The sequence below is a fragment of the Spermophilus citellus genome (assembly GCF_964194105.1).
Source record: "Spermophilus citellus genome assembly, chromosome: 2".
NCBI lineage: Eukaryota > Metazoa > Chordata > Mammalia > Rodentia > Sciuridae > Spermophilus > Spermophilus citellus.
The window spans coordinates 44,731,807-44,752,197 of NC_138183.1; the positions used below are offsets into that span (position 1 = coordinate 44,731,807).

The window sequence follows — 20,391 nt, forward strand, 5'->3', positions numbered from 1 at the left end:
TGCTATAAACAAAGGTGTGCATGTATTGCTATAGTGTGCTGACTTTAATTCTTTAGAATAAATACTGAGGAGTGGTATAGCTGGGTCATATGGTGGTTCCATTCCTAGTCTTTTGAGGAACCTCCATACTGATTTCCATAGTGGTTGCACTAATTACAATACCAACAGCGGTATAAAAGTGCTCGAACTCCATTTACATGTTTTACTTTCTTTCTTTTTTTTTTCTTTTTCTTTAAAGGAGAGAGAGAGAGAGAGAGAGAGAGAGAGAGAGAGAGAGAGAGAGAGAGAGAGATTTTTAATATTTATTTTTTAGTTCTCAGTGGACACAACATCTTTATTTTATTTTTATGCGGTGCTGAGGATTGAACCCAGCGCCTCATGCATGCTAGGTGACCACTTTACCACTGAGCCACATCCCCAGCCCAAAAAATGTTTTACTTTCTTGATTTAATTCCATGTCTTATAACCTCTCTTTGACATTTTCTCTTTTTTCTCTGTTCCATTCAGAATAGTTTTGCAAATCCATCTTTCACAATAATAATTCTTTTTTCAGCATAACTAGGATTTGACTTACTGTATTTTTTTCATTTTTTATTTCAAATCTATTCTTTCTTTTTTCATAGAGGATGGTTCTTTCATTATTTTTTCCTTCTTTTATTAAAAAATACTTTAAAACATAGTTTATAGACCTATCAAGTTATTCTATTACCATGGGTTCTTGAGTGCTAATTCTTCATGATATATAGCTGGCTCCTCCTTCTGAGTGGTTTGGTTCTTTGGTTTGATCAGCAAAGAGTTTACTGTGGGGGAGGCTTGTGTGTCTTAAGTTATGAAAATATTTCTATCTAGCAATTTGAGTTTAATTCTGCAGAATTTTCCCTGATTCTGGGAACACTTTAATGGTGTTTTGTGGTTCAAGTTTTATTGGCTCAGATTTATTGCAGAATCTAAGCAATGTGAGTTGGGGCAATATACTTGCGCATGACACAGGCTTGGTGTTGTTCTTTTTATCCTTTTTTTTCTTTAGGTATATATTTTTTCACCCCAAGAAGATCAGAATGCAGACTTACTTGCCTTCCCTGATCTACTTAGGGGACAATGGTACTTTTTCTAGTCTTTTTTTTTTTTCACATAGATGAAGGTTTTCAAATGTCTGGCTTTTATAAAAAAGAACAGTTACGTTGTATAAGTCTATATGGTACATTCCTATCATGGTCACATTGGGTTATATTTTATATGTTTGAAACTGAAGGGGTATTTGAGTGAGTTCAGTTCAACATTCACACACTCTTTATTGACTCTCTTGTTTCTGGCTTTGTTATATATCTAGGGTACAAAAATAAGCAACTCAAAATCTTTACCCCCTCCATAGTTTACATTCTCAAAGGAAAGACAAAACAGACAACAACAACAAAAAAATACTGTAAAATCAAATAGAGCTATGAAGAAAGTTAAAGCAAGCTAAGTGAGGACAAAGAAGGAACAGGTCAGATGAATGTGCTTTGTGGAGGACAGCAAGGGACCTTTGATCAGAGGCTTATGTAATGTGATGAAGAGTCATGCTGATATCTGGGATTTCCATTTGGGTAATCTGAGAAGCAGATGTCAAGACAGGATTATCTATGCAAGAGATCTATTAAGGCAACTCCTATAAGATCAGAGGCCAGTGCAGAATGAAAATATAGGGCTCCTTATTGCAAATTTAAAAAAAAAGAAAAAAGAAAAAGAATTTCAAGATGGCTATAGCAGAGCATTCAAGTGCAATCATTTTTTTTTTTTTATAAGTGCAATAATTTTGAGTACTCTGACTGTAAGGGAAAAAGGGGAAGGGAGCTGGTGGGACCCTGGGAAGCTCATCAGATTGTGATGCAAGTTTGATTCCAGGTGAAGAAGCAATGGGATAAACGTGGAGTGGAAACATCCTAGAGTGCTGTGCCATTCTGAGAGAGTTTGGTGAGGCTACTGGGGGGGTCTTTGAGCTGAAGCCATGTGTCATGTGAGTTTTCATCTCCTAGGAACAGGATTGCCTTGGTATCCCTGCTTTTCTCGGGGACTCATTAGGAGTAGTCGGTGGGAAGCATGGCTTTGGCACAAACTCAAGAGAAGGATTTCAAAGCAAGACAGTTGTAACTAACTCCTGGACAATTAATCTCCCTGTAAGCTGAATGTCTATAAGACATTCTCATGGCAGCTGCACTGGCTGGAAGAGTTTCTCTATTTAGGGAGAGGGAACGACAATTGCAAAGTCTCTTGTTATGAGTTGAATTATGTTTCTCATCCAAAATTCACATATTGAAGTTCTTACCTCCTTTGAATATGACATTATTTGGAAATAGGATCCTTACAGGTATAATTCATTAAGTTGAGGTCCTATTGGAATAGGCAAGATCTCTAACACCAAATGACTACTGTCTTCACCAAAAAGGAAAATTTGAGGTACACATGCACACCAGAACATCAGATGAAAATGAAGGTGCAGATTGGGATGGTGAATTTGCAAGCCAAGAAGTACTGGAGATAGCCAGAAAACTACCAGAAGCAAGGAGAGAGGGATTGGGCAGATCCTTACCTGGCACTCTTCAGAGAACATGGCAATGCAATGCCAGTACCTTGATTTCAGATTTCTGTTCTCCAAAATAGATAATACATTTCTATTTTTTAAGTCACCCAGTTTTAGATATTGTGTAACAGACATCCTTGCAAATTAATAGTCCTGAGGTTATAGCAGCTTCGGTGTGTTGTAGAAACTTCAAGGAGGCCAATGTGGATGGAGCAGGTGAGTGAGAGAAAAATTGTAGGGGAAGAAGTATCCAAGGGCCAGTTCTGTACATTATGGCTTTGTGAACAAACATGGCGACTTTGGTTTTTATTCTTAGTGTGATGGGAAGCCGTTACAGGGTTTGGAGAGAGTAGTGGCCTGATTCACTTATATTTTTAAAGTCCTACTCTGGCTATTGTCTAGAAATAGATTGAAGAGGAGCATAAGTAGGAGCAGGGCAATCAGTCTGGTCCATGGCAACTGTAAAGAAAGAGAGAATGATGGCTTAGGTGAGAAATGTTTTATATTATAATAGAGCGACTAGGCAACTAGAATCTTTTTCTGACATGGGAACACTGGGTAAAGAGCTTGTCCGGATTGTACAGGAGTGGAAATATAGGTATCTGTCATATTTTAGAAGTCTCATGTTGTTTTGCTACTTGTTTTGCATTTTCATGGACTTCTTTCCATTTCAAATCAGATATTGACCTCAGAGTGTTTTGAGGGCTACACAGTATTGTTTGTATGAATGTATCACTCTGGAACTAGTTCCTTCTGGATGGACTTTTGGGTCATTTTCTTTTCATGTGCATGATTGTAAACAATGATGCTTAAACAACCTTATTATTTATCTATTGCTTCATAACAAAATATCCCCCTACCAACTTAATGGCTTAAAAACAACATTATTATCTCATAGTTATAAAAGACTAACTTTGTCAAAATGAGCAAACAAGAGTAAAAATAGTCCAGCAAGAAAAAGTCACAGTCCCTTATAACCTGATGTTTGAAGTGTTCCCCATTCCTTTTGCTGTATTCCATTCATTAGAAGTAAGTCCCTAGTTTTAGCCCTCAGTAAAGCAGAGAGGATTATGCAACAGCATGGATACCGGCAGGCAGAGGTCATTTCGAGCCATCTTAGAAATCTTTTACCACTGTAACACAATTTGTGATAGACTGTTAAAGGTGAGTTTGCATATTTAAAATTTAATTTCTAGTATTAGATTTATTTCCAAAAACTTTGCACCAGATTTCAAAGTTCATCTTTTTTTTTTTTTAAAGAGAGAGTGAGAGAGGAGAGAGAGAGAGAATTTTTAATATTTATTTTTTAGTTCTCAGCAGACACAACATCTTTGTTGGTATGTGGTGCTGAGGATCAAACCCGGGCCGCACGCATGCCAGGCAAGTGCACTACCGCTTGAGCCACATCCCCAGCCCCTCAAAGTTCATCTTAATGGGGTTATTTGCCACTGCCAGACGGGGAGAGGTTGTAGATCCTCAAGAGACTTTGCCAGATTTTGTCAGAATGTCTCTTCCCTTCCTGGCTTTCTTCTTATCCACCATCTGAAATTTCCTAGAACAGGAAATAACTATGTGTCTCATCACAAATGATACAAATGTTCTAACCAGCAGGCTCCTGCAATCCCTGTCATCATAGTCACTGGTTAAGTGTATGATGACCTGGGTTGTGCCATTAAAAACTGCCATTGCCTTTACTTGTTTGCTGGCAAGGGTAAGGTTTATTCGGCCAATCTTGGTAAGAGAGATGAAAAAAATAAGCTTGGGCCCTCGATGTCTAGGGAAGATCCACTTGAATCATTTCTTCTACATCTTCAGAATTCAGGTTCTTCTAGTAGGACTTGGAACAATGAGATTTTATTTCCTTGTTAGTCTGAAAGTTCTTTTATATAAAAGGGCCCTCATATTTACCATGATGGTTGGCAGAAATGTAAATTATTATAAGAATTACTTCATCTCCTCACACAATCTGAGGTGGCTTTAGAAAACTAAATACATCTGAAGCCTAGACTACTATAAAAATGAAATAATTAGTGTTCCAAGTGCGTATGTATCTTAGTTCAGTCTGCTATAATGAAGTATAATAAACTGGGTGGCGAATAAACAACAGGTATTTATTTCTCACAGTTCTGTTGTCTGGGTGTCCAAGATCAGGATCCCAGCATGTTTGAGTTCTGGTGTGCACACTCTTGAGGGCTTGAGAGCTCTCAATGTTCCTTTTATAAGAAAGCTAATTCTATTCATGAAGGTGGAGTCCATCTGACCTAATTACTTCCCCAAAAGCCCCAACTCCAAATATCACCAAATTGGGGGTTAGAATTTCAGTGTATAGATTTTAGAGGACCATAATCATTCAGTCCATGGACCTATGTCTGCTATTAGGTTACGTGCCCCATTGAAAGCTTAGATTGTCCTGGTAACTTTCCTAAGGAAATCCAAGGTACCTTCCTGTTATGAGCAAAGTTGGGTGGGATGTGGATCTAGGGGGAATACATGACCTATGATGAGCCTGGGGGAGGTCTTGATGGGGTCTATCATCAACATTCACTGTTTGTGCTAGCCTTAGGTGGAGAGGAACTGGGATTTTCCCCACCCTCTGTCTCTCCCTTCCTGTGTTGCTCCCCACAAGAGGGTCAGGTGGATTAGCTTAGGGACCTAGCCTTCGGGGCCGCAGCTCCATCTCCTCTTGTGATTCCTGCTTGGAAAGCTGGGTACCTTGGAAGTCAGGACCCTCCTGTGAGCTTGGTGCCCTGGGAGCTAGGCTTTCCAAACCTGGAGTGACTCCTCCTTCCTTGTCCCAGCATGACCCCACCCTCCCCCTTGTGCCTTCTGCAGACAACCTGGCAGGTTGTGCTCACATTTCACAAGATTACTCTGCTAGATGAGAAAAACGTGTACTTTATTCAGGACAGCAAGCTCAGTCCTGTGGATTGCATTCCCTGCAAAAATGAGAATCCAATTGTAGAGGCCTTTCAAAGCTGAAATAAATCAGAGCTCCTTGGCTATACTGCCCTGTTCTGTCAGGTTTTGTCTTTTTCTAGAAGCTGCTCAATGTTAGGACAAATTAGAGGAGACCAACTGAGGACCAGTTCATTGTATAAGCACATAAAATCTTTAGAATCTTGGAACAGGTATCTGTTGTTTAAAATACGAATGTTTGTAAGGTTTGCATTTTACATGTACTAACATGGTTTTTAGATTTCTTTTTTTATATGACATTCTTAGTTGTCTTTGTGGAACTCTGTATTTTTCAGTTTTCACTTATATTAGGCTTTTGAATTTTTTTAAGTAACTAAAGTTGGTGGAAGAAATGCTTATGGTTATCAGAATTTTTATAGAATTCTACACCACCCACCATGTTTTTTTCAAAAGGAATTTTCTTTTCTTTTTCTTTCTTTTTTTTCTTTCCATAGAATACAGTGCAATTTGAAGGTAATAGAGAAAGAGCTGTTACCAAACACCTGTTTGGGTCTCTTGCTGGACAGATACCATTTTCCTAGGAATAGTGAGTAAACATTTCTCTTTCCTCTTTTTTCTTGCAAATAGAGGACTCTCTAATGGGGGCTTACTCATCAGGACTTATTGATGAATGTAGACTCTTAAATGAATAAGAAGTCAGTGGATGTGGTTTCCTGGACTCTGCTTGGACCAAAAATAAAGCAAGTCCTCCCTGCAGGGATTTGGCTCAGCCCAGTGCCTGCAAGGGCAGTTGTTTTCCATGGGTTTGCCTAAGTGGGCATTTCTCCTGGCAAAAGTTCGTAAGGGCTTTGGAGATTTTTGAGGGCTTTTTCCTCCCCTCATGTAGGTTTTATTGTTTTAGTGTGGGAAAAAAGAAATAAAACTACCCAAAGAATAAAGCAGGAAAACAAATACAGCACCCCCAAATGAGTGAAGAAAATCACATCCATCATGCTTTTGTGAGGCAACAGTTTCCATGCAAGTTGGTTTAGAAACTATGAGAAGCTTTTCTCTTTGATTTTTGGTTCCTTCTATTTTTAACATTTTTTGGCAAGTCTACACATTGTGGTTACATAAGAAAATCAGAATTAAGATACTTGGTATTAAAAAAGCATCCGTTAACTGAGGAGGAGTTTCTCTGCCACTGCTAGGAGAGCTTGGATTCACAACAAAATAATAGGCCTAAGTATCCAGTCAACACAAGCTTTCTAGCCAGCCTCCCATGCAGTCCCTGGAGCAGCCTCCTGACCTGTGCTCCACCCTGGGGAAAGGCAGGTCTGCTCAGTGGCTGGATGAGAAGCCAGTGCCTTAGGCCTGATAGGGGATAGTTCTGCTGTTCCTCTCTCTCTGAAAGGGGTCAAGATGGGTTACACTCTTCAATAATCAGTGGCAATTATTAAATGCCTACTGTGTATTAGGTCTGATGATGCTAACCCCTTCTTGCCTACTGTCCTGTTTGAACACCAATACAGTGTTGCAAGGGACAGTCCACTAAGAGTGTATTCTGTGACAGGGAAGGAGGAAAGGAGGAAGCCCTATGGGATCTGCTTTAAGAAATTCCCTGCCCAGAAGGAGGGGCACATATATATCTGAATATATTGAAGCTAATATTTATAATCACATACTTACCTTATGCCTTGTCCAGTGCTTTATTTGGATAATGTCATTTAACTCTGACCATAGCACTATGAGGTAGATCATCATTTTATTATCTCCATTTTACAGAAGAGGAAAATAAAATGTAGTGATGTATTATGATAAGATCAAGAACGCACCAGATGTGAAAATGGTAAACCTGGGAGTCAAACTCGGCAGTTTGATCTCAGATTCATTTATCCTTAACCACCAGACTTTAAGATTCAGGGACCAACAGACACAGAACACAGGGGAAGCTATCCTCTCCATGGGTGGTGTAGCTGGCAGAGGAAGGGCCATCTCTATCCCCAGTGTAGTTCAGGTTAGTCCTCCAAGGACTTTTTCTGTCATTCTTATTGCAGGAAATTCAGCTCTTCAGATGACCACATTTCTATCATGTCCATTCTGTTGGGCAAATAACTTCGGGTCCAGTGACCCCTGAATATGCCAGAGCAGGTGTAGCAGATTCCCTGGCTCAGGAGGGAAACATTAGGGAAACATAATGTTCTGAAACATTAGAGTGCATTTGAGCCAACACATTCAAAGGTGAGGGCTGGGACCCAATAGCCTACGTTTTAAACATGTACCTCAAGTGATCTTGGTCTTCCTTCATTTTTGAGGGTTCCCAGGAGACCCAGTGGCAATTCCATAGTCAGTCAGTAGACAGATGGCTCAGGATGAATAGGAGTTTTTTGGGTTTTGTTTTAAATTCAGCAGCCACCATTCTACTAGAGTCCTGAGGACTTTGAGGTCAAAAGAAGAAAAGTGAAAGAGAAAAAGGATAAATGGGAGGCAGTGCTGGGGAAAGAGTGTAGGAAGAGTCAAACCCATAAATATTTGCTAAGAAGCGAGAGATCAAAATGAGTGCAATACGAGTAAGCAGAAACAAAGGCAGGTTAGGGAAGGGTCAGGAGAGAAAGGAAGGAGTGGGCTGAACCTCCACCCAAGGGGCACTCCATGTTTGAACCTGCTTTGATGGACTCACAGTGACTGACAGATGGGTGTGTGGGCTCTGTCATAGCTGGGAGTGAGGCATGAGAATAGCAAATGGTTCAAACTGTTTTGATACAAAGGAAAGGTAACAGATTCAGAGCTCTGGAACAAAGCAGAGACAACAGCTGCTTCCTAACAGTGTGGTAAGGAAAGGTCACTTGAAGGAGGCACCAATTGAGGGTTCCCAGGAGACCCCGTGGCAATTGGGCCTGGAAGGCCAGTGGAGAATCATGGTGGGTGGCAGGCCGGGAAAAGGGCAGGGGCAGAGATTTTGTCACTGACAAGCACAGTGGGCATTAGGGATCTTCTGAGTTGTCTGATAAAGTCAAACCTGCAGGTTCTCTAAGGTGTAAGTGACTTGGGAACAGGATAGACTCTCCCAACTTCACTCAAGAAGAGAGGATGTTGGTCTAATTTTATAAATTTATTAAACCTGTGTAAAACTTTGTTGGGGGGAAATATTAGAGTTATGTTTCTTTTAAAAAAACCACCAGGGGCTTAAAAAAACCTGCCTACCTAAAGAGAAGTCAAGTTGGGGCAGTTTCCAAGGGCAGTAAAGCATCTGCCTTGCTCAAGTGTTCAGGAGAGCCGTTGCTCAGTGGGAAGAACATTGGCATGGAGATTCACTTTCAGCTCAGGCCTTTTCTAACTGTGGGCTTAAAAAATTCACTCCACTTTTCTGGGCATTAGGTGTGTTTGGTTTTGTTTTTAACAAAATAAGAGGTTGAATTGAATTAAGTGATGCTTCAAGAGTTCTTTCTGCTGTGAAATCTTATCAGCAACGATTTTGCTGTCAGATTTCCCCAGCAGACACATAAAGATGTTTAAAAGGTCAGAGCATGAGGAGAACTGGTGCATGGCATTTTATTGGGTTACAAACTGTAAAGAGACAGTAGGACTAGGGTGGACGCATCAGCAGAGACAACTTGGGAAAGGGTAATTTAAAAGTAGAGTTGTTTTTTTTTTAACTATACAGCAAGTCTTATGTTGCTTTATTTATTTATTTTTGTTGGTGCATTATAATTATACATAATGATGGAATTTAGTTCCATATTTGCATCTATGTACAAAGTAGAGCTTGCCCTAAAGGAAATATGTTACCTTTTCTTTTTATAATAGGAAAAAAAATCCTTAAGCTAATTCATTTCTTCTCCATTATTTTTTCCTTCAAAGTATATTTTTAAAACTTATTTTTAAACAGAGTACACAGGTAGAGGTCTTTGTAGCACCATGCAAAGGTCTATACAAAGGATTCATCCTGAGTTTTTAAACATTCTTTTAAGGTTGGGCATGCTTCCAAAGGAGCTGACTTTTCACTGAATGCTGCAAAAGGAAAATATGCCAGCTGTTTACATTGGCCTGGGAAACAGCATGTCCAGTAGCTGTGGTGGTTCTTTGAGTCGAGTAGCTATTTTCTGAGAATGTTTCTTAGGTAGATCATGTCTCATCATGATTATGGAGGTATGGTACTCTCAGCAGGAGGAAGCACTGTTTATCTGTGTTGTATTTGATTAGCAGTCATTTAGATGAACATTTTAACCACAAAGGTTCTTGACCTTCTGTTCCTGCCAGTCCTGCCTTAGGTCCTAGTGCTGCAGTGGAGTCTACTCACAGACTGATGAAGAGACTAGCCATGTGGGCACAAGAACACAGTGTAGTGTGAGGTCATGGGGTTTGCATGTCAGAGATGCATGCAAGATACAGAAGGCACAGGACTGAGATGATTTGCTATTTCCTCCTTGGTTCTCTACCTCCTCCCTCCTACCATGGGTTGGAATTGAACCAGGAAGAAGTTTGATGAAATTGAAACTGGGCAAGGGAGAAGCCTTATCTGGGTGGCTGGAAAGTTTTTAAATTCCCTGTAGAGCACACTTCTGATATCATGTGTCCTGGATGGTAGCCACATACGGGAACAGGGGACTGCAAGGCCAAAGCTCACTCTCAGATAGGAGGTGCTCTGTTCTAAGTAGTCTCACTCTTTGTGCCAGCAATTGGGCAGCATCTGGGCTAAATGCACCCTGTGACTGGAGTCTCTCCCAGGCCTTCCTGGTGTGTAACCACAGACCTTCTGTAGTGAATGAGTTGTGTCTCGAGCAGGGTTCTTTAAGAACTGCTGTCACAAGTCTCTGCAACAACAACAACAACAAAGCCCCCAAACAGCTAACTTTTTACTGCTTTGCACTGGCAAGTCAGTCTGCACAATCTCTAACAGGGTTTCCAAGAGGGATGCCCAAAAAACAAGTATTATTACTCTTCTATAAATAGCTTTAAGAAGTTGATTAAAACAAAACCACAAAAACAGACTGGAGGATATAGCCATAGGTCTGTAGCAAATGGGTCTGTTAACTCTAACCCCAAAATGTACCCACCTTTTTTTTTCCATGCAGTACTGGAGAACTCAGGCCTCCTCTATTCACAGGGATAGGAAATTGAGGAAGCAGCAAATAGCATACTACTCTCAAGGAGTAGAAACTTCTCCAGAGGAAAAAAGGGAAGGCTAAACCACTTGAACATGTTCAAGTTATTCTTGAATTTATCAGTTAGATAAATTAGTTCCTTTTCTTCTCCTGGGACAACATTAGTAAAAGGACAAATATAATCCAGTACTGTGCTTAGGAAAACTCTTCTTCATAAAGATCAGGCGTGGGGAAATGATGCTTCACTCATACAGATTCCGAGATATTGTACATTGTGAGGCTCAGGTGCTAAGGTCTTGTGGGGAAGAAGTCAAAGATTAGACCTAATAATGATGGTTGGGAATCCCCATTGTTCATGAAGCCTGAAACCCGATAATATGAGAAATATGGATCAATAAACTTAATACTTGATGTTTGCCTGTCTTTAGTTATATTACCTCACTTGTCCCCCAAATATACTGTTGGTAGTAATGCCTCATTTAGCTACCTAGCCTTAGAGGGAATGAGTTGATGGCCAGTCCATGGACTTAAGCCCACGTATTGTGGCTCTAAAGGTAGGATATTTTCTAGTCTCTAAGGTGGGCACAGGGTTTGCCATTGCTCATTTGACTCATTTTTATTTCAATCTTTTTGTTTTACTTGTGAATATCTTTCCAAGGGTAGAGCTGATAGCATCATTAATTACTTGTCTTAGTTTTTATCTCAGTTTTATTTCTTTTTTGGGGAAAATAATGGGGATTGAACTCAGGGACACTCAACCACTGAGCCACATCCCCAACCCTTATTTGTATTTTATTTAGAGATAGGGTTTTACTGAGTTGCTTAGCACCTTGCTGTTGTTGAGGTTGACTTTGAACTTGAGGTCCTCCTGCCCCAGCCTCCAGAATCACTGGGGATTACAGGTGTGTGCCACAGTTCCTATTTGCATCTAGACAGTGTGAAAAGCTCTGAGGTAGATACTCATGGCTGGTCTGTTCTCTCCTGAGAGTTTCTAAGGATGCAGCCTTAATCTTCCAGCAAGATCTCTGTATTCCTAGTAACTTTGTAAATAGTTTAAAAAGTTATCCCTCATATTAGAATACAGAGATTATATCTGGAGTATAACCTAATGTGTATGCTAACAGTAGAGCATTTTAAACCTTAGCGTGACAAGATTTGGTGCTTCATTCTGAAAAGCATTAAAGAATGGTGGGAGAACTTGAGGGATATAATTTGCCATCGTATGTCCAAATTCATGAAATAAACTATGTGCACTAGATTTTATTACATGCAGAAAAAAATACTGGAATGCCCTAAATGATTTATAAATGCTGGGGAATGCTGACTTACCATCAGATCACTAAGATTAATATTAGTTCTCTTTTGTACCAGTCACCATACCAACCACATAGCTGTTTTCCATTTACAAAGTGTTTTTACAGGCCTGATCTCTATTAGTTTTCACAATAACCTTGAGACATAAGTGTCACTATCTTGAAAGAAGACAAAATTGAGGATAGTAAAGGGTGTTTGGTCCAAAGATGTTGCCAGTTGAAGTCATTGTTAAGATTTGAATTCAAGTCTTCTGACTCCAGACCACAAAAGTTCAAGAAAGATGTCTTCTGATGTAGGGCTATGTCTGTGTTGCTCCTGTTTCCTTCTCTGACCCCTTTAGATGTGCCCCAGAACTTCTCTGGTCCTATGTTTTTTGTATCATCCAACTGTCTAAAGAGTCTAAAGAGGCAGTGTGAAGAGGTTTGGAGTCAGTTGAGCTATTAACTGCTTCTATGACCTAGAACAAAGTTTTTATCTTACTGTCAGTTGAAGTATAAAATAGGGATAATAATACCTATGCATAACACTGTGAAGACTGAAATAAATATCAAGTCCTCAATAAATGTCAGTTTATACTGTTACTATTATATAATTAGGTTGAATAGAATTTTAAGCTTCCTAAGATAGAATCTGAGTAGCTGTTTGGTTTCTCGAGAATCTGATTTTCTGTTAAAACTTTCACAATCATGAAATCCAAATGATGAAGATGGGATAGCAACATTTTTTCCCCCAGTATGTGCCAAACATTTTGCATATAACCTCTTGAATTCTCATAGCAACCCTGCAGAAGCTGTGCTTGTGGTCACTGGGCTTGATTGGCTCTAAGTTTTGCCTATGATTGGTGTCAATTTTAACCATCCCTGGTGCCCGAAAGCTTAAAATTGTACACTTTTGAAAACTAGAACTCTATTTTCCAATTTCCAATCTGCCAGCCCATTTTGGCTTCTTCATCTCCGTGCAAAGATCTCTCAATGTGTCACACATAAGCTCCCCTAGAGCCAGGGATAAAAAAATTTCCAGCCTCTGGGTCTCAAATTTACTCAGAATGGCTAAGGGTAAATCAGTCTGTTGACAGTTATAGGAGCCAACTTCCTTGAATTCAAACATTTTTCCTTTAAAGTAAAACTTTTCCAAGAATGTTTGGTCATACCCTAACTTAAAGAAACAAGAAAGAAAATGTTAATTGACAATGATCTTTTTCCTGGTATTGGTTGATCTGTCTTAATTCTTTATTTCAGTTGTTATATTAGCATTGTCTCTAGTTCCCTACTCATCTACCTTTCTCCTACCTCACCTGACATAGATATTATGTTTCTCAAATCATGTTTTTTTAACCACCATATTAGAAAATGAATATTTTCTAACTGGTCAAAAGATCTGGAAATAATATCACAAATTTCTATTGAATTGAAGAAGTGTTTTACCTTTTCTCTTGTTCCTTTTAAAATGTCGATAAAATTATTAAAATGTCTATTATAAAGATTAAATGGGTCAACTGAGCTCTTATAATAATTTTGCCTTCACTGTCTATTTTTAAAACTGTGGTAAGGTTAGATCAGTCCTATCCCAAGTTTGGGCCAAAGATTCTCCATTGTCCTTATTGCTAGCAAACCAAGCCAGTCTGTACTGGTATCTAAAAAGCCTTTAAGAGAACATTTATTTTCTTTTTTTAAGAAAAAGAAAAAAATCTTAAAAGGTATTTCTTTCTTTTATGGATTGTGAGTATGTGGTGTCATTAAAACACACCAAGTAAATTCCTCTCTTTCCTTATCTTCCGCCCTTTCTACTCTTGCTACTGAAGATCCCTATTATGGTTTGTATATGAGACATTCCTCCAAAAGCTCCTGGGTTAACGTAAGACTATTCAGAAATGAAGTGATTAGATCATGAGAGCTGTAACCTAATCAGTCCATCCTAATTTAAGTAGACTTAACTGGGTGGTAACTGTTGGCAGGTGGGTCATGACTGAAAGGGGTGGGTCACTAGGAATATACCCTGAAAGGGTTCATTTTCCCTGAGGTCTCTTACTCTTCATCACTCTTTGCTTCCTGGCCATCATGAATGGAGCAGCTTCCCTCCATTACACCCTTCCACCATGATGTTCTGCCTCAGCTTGGGCCCAGAGCAATGGAGTCAGCCCACCATGGACTGAACCTCTGAAACCATGGGCCACAATAACCTTTTTCTCTTCTAAATTGTTCTAGTCAGGTATTTTGGCCACTGTGATGAAAATCTGACTAACACAAAAATTGCTACCAAGAGTGGGATCATTGCTGTGACTAACCTAACCCTGTGGTTCAGCAGCCTTTGGATCTGTTTTGTAGAAACAGTTTAGAAAAGTTTGGAGATGCAGGCTGGGGAAGCCTTAGAGTGTTGTTAGCAGAGTTTAGTGGGCAATTCTACTTGGAGCTTAAAAGACTAGAATGCTAATAAGGAATGCTGACAGTAAAGATTGTGCTCATTGTGAGGTTTCAGAGGGGAATGAGGATTCTATTGTGAATTGGACTAGAAGACATTTGTGTTGTTTTCTGGCAAAAGAATTGTCTATATTTTGACCATGTGCTGAGACTTTGTGTGAGGCCAAAGGTGATGGACTAATTAATCTAGTGGAGAAAATTTCAAGGCAGTACATTATTCAGTCAGTGTCATGAGTATTGGTAACATCTTTTAGTCAGGTTTACTGGAATAATTGGGAGCAGAAAGCAGAGGAGAATTTTAAAATTGCAGTTTGGCCAGAAAAATAGTGCCTGTAAAACTGATGACAAGGAAGGTTTATTGTTGAAGATGTTACCACCACTAAAGAGAAGTCAAGTACTTTGCACAGAAATAATAGAAAAGATGGCTTGAGGCTCAAGGGTTTAAAAGCAAAAACTCCTTTAAGAGACCATGGGGTGGGGTGGGGTTGTGGTTCTGCTGTAGAGCACTTGCCTACCATGTGCAAGGCACTGGGTTTGATTCTCAGCAATATATATATATATATATATATATATATATATATATGGTCTTAGGGAGTTGTTTCCCCTTTTTCAGTCACCTAGGCACTCAGAGGCCACTTTAGCCATGATGCCATGGGACCTAACTACTGGGGCAGCTGAGTTCAGTCCTTGGTGCCAGCCACATGGTACTGATTCTGCAGGAATGCAGAAGGTTGGAGTTAAGGAGTCATGGAGGTTTCCTTGGAGATTTCAGTGGCAGGTCTGGAAAGCCAGACAAAGTGTAGCAAAATCGGAGTCCCTGGGGGTGCTCCCCAGGTGGGATGCATGAAGCTGTGAATGTGAAGCCAAAACTGGAGTGGAGACTCTAGGAATTAAAAGATGCCAGTAATGTGGACTGTCTTCTGAGAAAAGATGCTGGCTATGGAAAGGCCAGGCTGAGAAAGGTCATGAATCCTGGGCCAAAGGAGCAGGGCTGCCCAAGTCTTTTGGAGAGCACATCTTACAGGTATGTGACCTAAATGCTGTATGCAGAGTTACAGGACCCATTTGCCTGGCTGGGTTTTGATTTTGTTTTGGCTCCATCCCTTCCTTTCATGCCCTGTTCCTCCCTTTTGGAACGGAAATGTTTACTCTGTGCCATGACATACTGTATGAATGTAACTCACTTTTGATTATTACAAAGGCTCACAGCCAAGAGTTTGCCTTGAGTCTCAGATGAGACTTTGGAATTAGAATTTTGGGAAACACTGGAACTATTAAGACTGTGGAACTCTTGGAAATCAACTAAATGCCTTTTGCATTGTGAGATAGACATGAACTTCTGGGGACTAGGGGCAGAATGTTACAGTTTGGATATGAGGTGTCCCTCAAAAGTCCTAGGTTAATGAAAGAATATTAAAAAAATGAAATGATTAGATTATGAGACCTGTAGCCTAATCAGTCCTTCCTAGTTTAACTGAACTAACTAGGCAGCAACAGGCCAGTGGGGTGTGGCTACAAGAGGTGGGTCACTGTGTACATGCCCTCGAAGGGTTCCTCTTTCCTGCAGCCCCTTCCCTTCTCTCTGCCTCCTGGCCACCATGAGTGGAGCAGCTTCATTTCACGACATCCTTCCACCGTGATATTCTGCCTTGGGCCCAGAGTAATGGAGTTGGCCTGCCATGGACTAAACCTCTAAAACTGAGCAAAAATAAATTTTTCCTCCTCTAAATTGTTCTGGTCTGGCGTTTTGGTCACAGCAATGAAGATGTAACAGTCCTCCTCTGGTGGGACATGGTAAACTATTATGGGTCTTTGCCAAAACTACCTATGCCTTCACCCATTTCTGCTATTGCTGTTGCAGTAGCATGTAAGTGGCATGAAATATTTTCATTTTTGGAATTCTTACTCATACTTTTAATGCTAGAATGTTTGCATTCATCGCAAATAAAGAAGCAGATGAGACAGCGAGCATGCAACTCAGTTGGGTATTGAAGTGCTAGAAGATGATGGGGAGTGAGGGTCAGCATTCACACTTGTGTAGGGCTGCACCTGTTCCTCCTAACTTTGTCTGTGTTTAGAAATAACATGGGTATTTTGAAACTCTGAAATTGTGCATGTCTTTAAAGATTCATGTGAGGCAGCCCTGTTTCCCCCAACTGATTTAACAAAGTGCAACGATACGGCAGCTCTAAGTTGAGGAGGTGGGTTAGTTGGGAGAAAAGAAAGTAAAACTGCTTATCAGACAGGAATCTTCTTCAATTTGGGGGTTGTCTCCTCAGCAAATATAGCATCTACTGAGATTAGGAGTAAAACAGTGCACAAGGGTGGACAGAAAGGCAGCGTTAGGCACATCCTTTAAGAAGAGCATGGGGTAGTCAGATGATGTTCATTTTATTCGCACACACACAACTCTAAAATAAAAACCTAATCTACTTTAATTCAATATTTGAGGTGTAGGAGGAAAGTTCCAAGGACTATTCTAGCCATAAAGAGAAAAATAGAGGGGGAGGATGAGAAATCACAGTTGTCATTCTTTGGTTCTGAAGAACAGGAATTTTAGATAGCACAGAGGAAAGGAGTAGTCCCTTTGAAAGGGAGAGGGACTTGTTCCTTCAGGGGGTGGGCATGTAGCTGCAGAGCAGCCCAGAAGTTTGCAAATCCATACTCAGTGAGTTGGCAGTGAGCTTCAGGTTGAAGTAGAATCACCAAATAACTATACTCAGGGGGTCTGATTTGGTTTCACTTTTGTGGTTTCACTTTAATGTAAAGTATTCTTTATCCACTGTCTTTTATTAATTCATTCAGCAAATATTCAGTGAAGTTGGCTCTGTGCCAGCATTGTTCCTGCTCCTGGGGGCTCTGATCACAAAGATGACATTGTACCTTCTTTGTGTAGGATGTTTCTGGGGCTTTTATTTATTCTTACAATACTGGGGATTGAACCCAGGAGCTGTACCACTGAGTTATACCCTCAGCCCTTATTATTTTGAAACAGTCTTTGCTAAGTTATCCAGGATGGACTTGAACTTGTGGTTCTCCTGCCTCAACCTCCCAAGTCCCTGAGATTACAAAGGCGTGCACCACTGCACTGCCTGGGGAATTTCTCTTATGATCTTCTTGTAGTGAATTGCTGTGCCAGCTGGTCCTTCCTTCCCCACAGATGAGATTTTGAACTTTTTTTCCTCCACCATGTGTCAACTTTGGTCCCTGTTGTTCCTGGTCCTTTTTACCCTTTCTACTCCACCAAGGTGTCTCAGAGGTGGTCACAGCTGGAGAAGATGAGTGGGAGTTGTTTCATTTCTTCCTTATCCTTGGCAAGGACTCTGATTTTCAGCTAATGAGGCAGAAGACATCAATAGGAAAAGAAAAATAAGAACTTATGTTGCCAATGTTGCTTAGTTACCTCATCAACATTCCCTTGTAGCCCGGCTGAATTCTCTCGGCATATTTTGTAATGCATTATGGTTTATTGCTAAAATTGACCTATTAAGCATAAAATATGGAGAATGCATGGAGCTTCTGTCAGTTTTATGTTGTTTATTTGGACTTCCGTTTTCTCTTTCCTAAGATCTTTCTTCTTGTTGTCCTTTTCATTCCTAACCTAAGTAATAAGCCCAGAGAGTCATGCTGGTGGTATCCATGGTATCCACTCTGGTGCATTAAGATTATAGCATTAAAAAGCAAAATCTCAGCTTCACCTCAACTCTAGACACAAAATTATGAGCTCTTCATAGACAGGACCCAAATATTAATTAATTAACCCTGTGTCCCTAGTGCTTAACCCTGGCAAATAAAAGGTCTTTAGTAGATGTTTATTGTTTGAATGAGCAATTAGTTTCAAATGTTTCTTGAGAATCAGCCCTTTAATAGGTACTATTCCTAACAAAATTTGCTTAGATTTTGTACCCAGGGTGCAAAACTTAGAACTTTTCATTTTCTTTCTGGACACTAGACAAGGACAGAGAATAATCACTGTGTTGTTGCTAGTGCTACATTTTACTGAGCCCAAGAAACTTCCACACATGCGACTGCAGTAGCAGCAGCTGCTTCCCATCTGGCATTATGAAAAGGTATACACTGGGGACTTCCTAGGTGCTGGGTGCTGTGCTATCCAAATCGATCCAGATCATTGTCACCATCTGCCAAGGCAGTTGTATTCACAACAGTGAGTCTCTCTTCACCCCCTCCCACCAATTATATGCACATTCAACTGAAGAGTTGAAGCAAACTGTCAGCAAAACAACTGAAAGTTTATTTGTTTATTCCAGGCAGGCATCCCTCCAATCGCAGGCTTCTCAAAGCATATTCTTCTAAGACTTTGTTAAAGTGCACATTTAGATCTACTAGGTCTGGGGTGCAGCCTGAGAGTGCATTTCTAACAAAATCCTTTAGTTAGGTCAGGCCTTGATACTTAAAGTGTCATCCATGGACCAATAGATTTGGCATCACCTGGGAGCTTGTTAGAAATGTGGACTTTTAGCTGCCATCCAGACCAGTTGAATCAGAACCTTCATTTTAACAGGAGTCTCACATTAACATGTGACAAACATTGCTCTAACCATTTAGTTAGCTGTCAGAATCAATCACAGATAGGGTCCTAGTTGGGATAGGGGATGGAAAGTAAGGCCAGGAGTGCTCAGTGTTCCCTTTTTCATTTAAAAATCTATGCCTGACACTTAGCACAAGATACAAATGATGCCTCTTTGTTCAGTCATTTGGTGGCATGATGAATCTGTTCTTACCCATCCCGATTGCTGTTGTCTTTAAGCATGGGGGCCCACCTGACCAACCATTTCCCTAAGAACTTCCTTGTAGAGGAAAAGTTTTCCCCAGAAGAGTCAACCTCATGACCAGCCACATCAGAATGATTCACAGGTTCAATCCAGCACTAGGAGATCAGAGCTTCTATGTGCTCATCTATAGAATGGGGATGATGATACCTGCCCATTCTGGTTTCCCTTATAGCCTTATTTGTGAGGAAATTGAAAACAGGAGCAGGAACTTTGAAAACATAAGGTTCATAAGGTGAAAACTGCTTCAGTGAGAAACCTTCATGTGTGTTTCAGTGACAGAGATATGGGTTCAAAATTTAGCCTTACCATCTCATAACCTTGTGATTTCTAGCAATTATTCCATCAGGTTGAACCTCAATTTAAAAAAAAATAAATGGCCATAACTTCAACCATACAGTGTGTGGGGAGGATCAGGAATGTTAGTGATATACGTGGAATTTAATAAATGGTGGCCAAGAGCTACAGTTAAGAGACTCAGCTGGGAAATAAGCCTGCAAAGATGTCTTTTCCCCCAAGGAAGCCTGTTAAATGGAGACAAAATGAGAAGGTCATTTTAAAGCTGGTTAAGTTTTGAGTAAACACCCATCCAGTTCAAGAGACTGATATCTTGAAGTTTGTTATTTAAGTATGTCTAGAAGAAAAAAATCTCTAAATTTCAAATGAGATTTAACATTAAAAAAAAAAATTTCTGAGTACCAGCCACTGAAAGATTTTGAGGATTTGCCATGATCATTCTGTCCCATTCACATGCTCCCATCTGAGGTGACAAATAGACTTTGTGGTGTGCAGGAGAACCTGGCACATGTAATGGTGTCCACACAAGTCGACACTCCAGGCCACAGGAGACAGCAGAATCATATAAAGCCATGAAAGAAGATGCTCTGAGGGCCGTGGGAATGGATGGTACCCTCATTATCAGAATAACAGAACAGCCAGTCCTCTTTACTGAAGATGTTGGAAAGGCAGCTGCTGGGTTGTGACTGCTTTACTCTCAGCAATTAAGCATTGGAGACATAGAGGGACTATTGTCTTTTTTTTTTTTTTTTAAATCCTCACCATTCTCTCTCTATCTTCCCAACCTCTAGCTCACCCTTTTATTTTGGAAATGCCCTTTTAAGACCCTCCATTTTTCTCAGGCCTGTTTTCAAGCAGGCTAAGCTTTTGGGAAGTTATTCTTTTGGGCTGAGATTGCCCCTTCCTTTCCCTAGAGTCCACAGCAGTTTCCCTGGAGTGTGATTTTACAGACTGCCTCAGGCAGCGAGCCTTGTGACCTGCTTTTCCACATGGATCTCTTTGTTGGGGGAGGC

At 40.3% G+C, this 20,391-nt stretch overlaps 1 protein-coding gene across 3 annotated transcripts in view; it reads left to right on the plus strand.

Annotated features, from left to right (window-relative positions):
- Nucleotides 1-20,391, plus strand: part of MOB3B (MOB kinase activator 3B) — a 193,478-nt gene that overhangs the window by 44,169 nt on the left and 128,918 nt on the right. Inside the window, exon 2 of one of the 3 annotated variants that reach the window (XM_081275855.1) lies at nt 5,971-6,062. The exons of the other annotated variants lie outside the window; for them this stretch is intronic. The gene's annotated coding sequence lies outside the window, so the exon portion shown is untranslated. The remainder of the gene's footprint in view (nt 1-5,970; nt 6,063-20,391) is intronic. 3 annotated transcript variants of the gene reach the window in all.